Below are 979 nucleotides of genomic sequence, written 5' to 3'. Positions count from 1 at the left end.
CCGAAAAGCGCTATTAAGTAATCCGTGCACGTCGGTGCCTCCGCTAGCTCAATCCTACGCCTCGCACGGTGTCTCCTGACTTTTTCCCTCCCCATTCGAAGACGCTCTTCACGCTCCCTGAGTTCCTCTTCAGTGAGGAGCCGTCCGTCAGGGTGTCTGGGGGGGGAAGGCTCGCCTATCGCCAGGCGTCTCTCCACCGTTCGCTGCCTACGCGCCTCGTTCCTCCTGTCGTTTCGCGCTCTCAGCACCTCCTCGTGGGCCGTATCCAGCCGTCGGGCCGCCTCTGCCATCTCCACGCTGGAACTGGTAGCCCGCTCCACGTACCAGTCCTGCTGGAGAGCAGTCGTGATGCGCTTCGCCATCTCGCACACGGCGCTCCAGTTTTCACTACTGCTCAGCAGGAAAGCCTGAAGTGAATCCGGTGTGATGACCTCCGCGTCCCGTTCGCCCAGCACCTCCATCCGCACGTCCGCAAAACGCGGGCAATCGAAAAAGGCGTGAGCCGCCGACTCAGCAACTCCTGGACACCACCCACAGTCAGGTGACGGAGCGAATCGCTGTACGTGTAGATATTCGTGGAAGAAACCGTGGCCCGAGATGACTTGGGCGAGATGGAACGTCATCTCCCCAAACCGACGGTTCTTCCACGCCGCGATGTCCGGGATCACCCGATGCGCCCAGGCCGTGAACCGGCTAGCCGGCGCCAGCGCGTCCCAGTCTGCCTGCCACTGTCGCAAAGTGGCCGCGCGCTCCTCGATGCGCAGCTGGTGCAATGGAGTGCCAGTCGCTTGATGCTGATGATAACATCTGGCGTCCTCCTGTATCTGCATGCAGATCGGGATGACGCTCGCCAGGACCGTGGCAACCTCATACCGAACCGATATGAAGGTCCTGGCGACTGGCCTCACGTACTGCGCCTGCACCCGCTTCAGTGCTCGGCTGCACTTCCGAAGGTTGGTGGCCCTGTGCCACACCGGTG

This window comes from Anopheles marshallii (assembly GCF_943734725.1).
Source record: "Anopheles marshallii chromosome X unlocalized genomic scaffold, idAnoMarsDA_429_01 X_unloc_181, whole genome shotgun sequence".
Classification (NCBI taxonomy): Eukaryota; Metazoa; Arthropoda; class Insecta; order Diptera; family Culicidae; genus Anopheles; species Anopheles marshallii.
Note: the sequence above shows the minus strand (reverse complement) of the source record.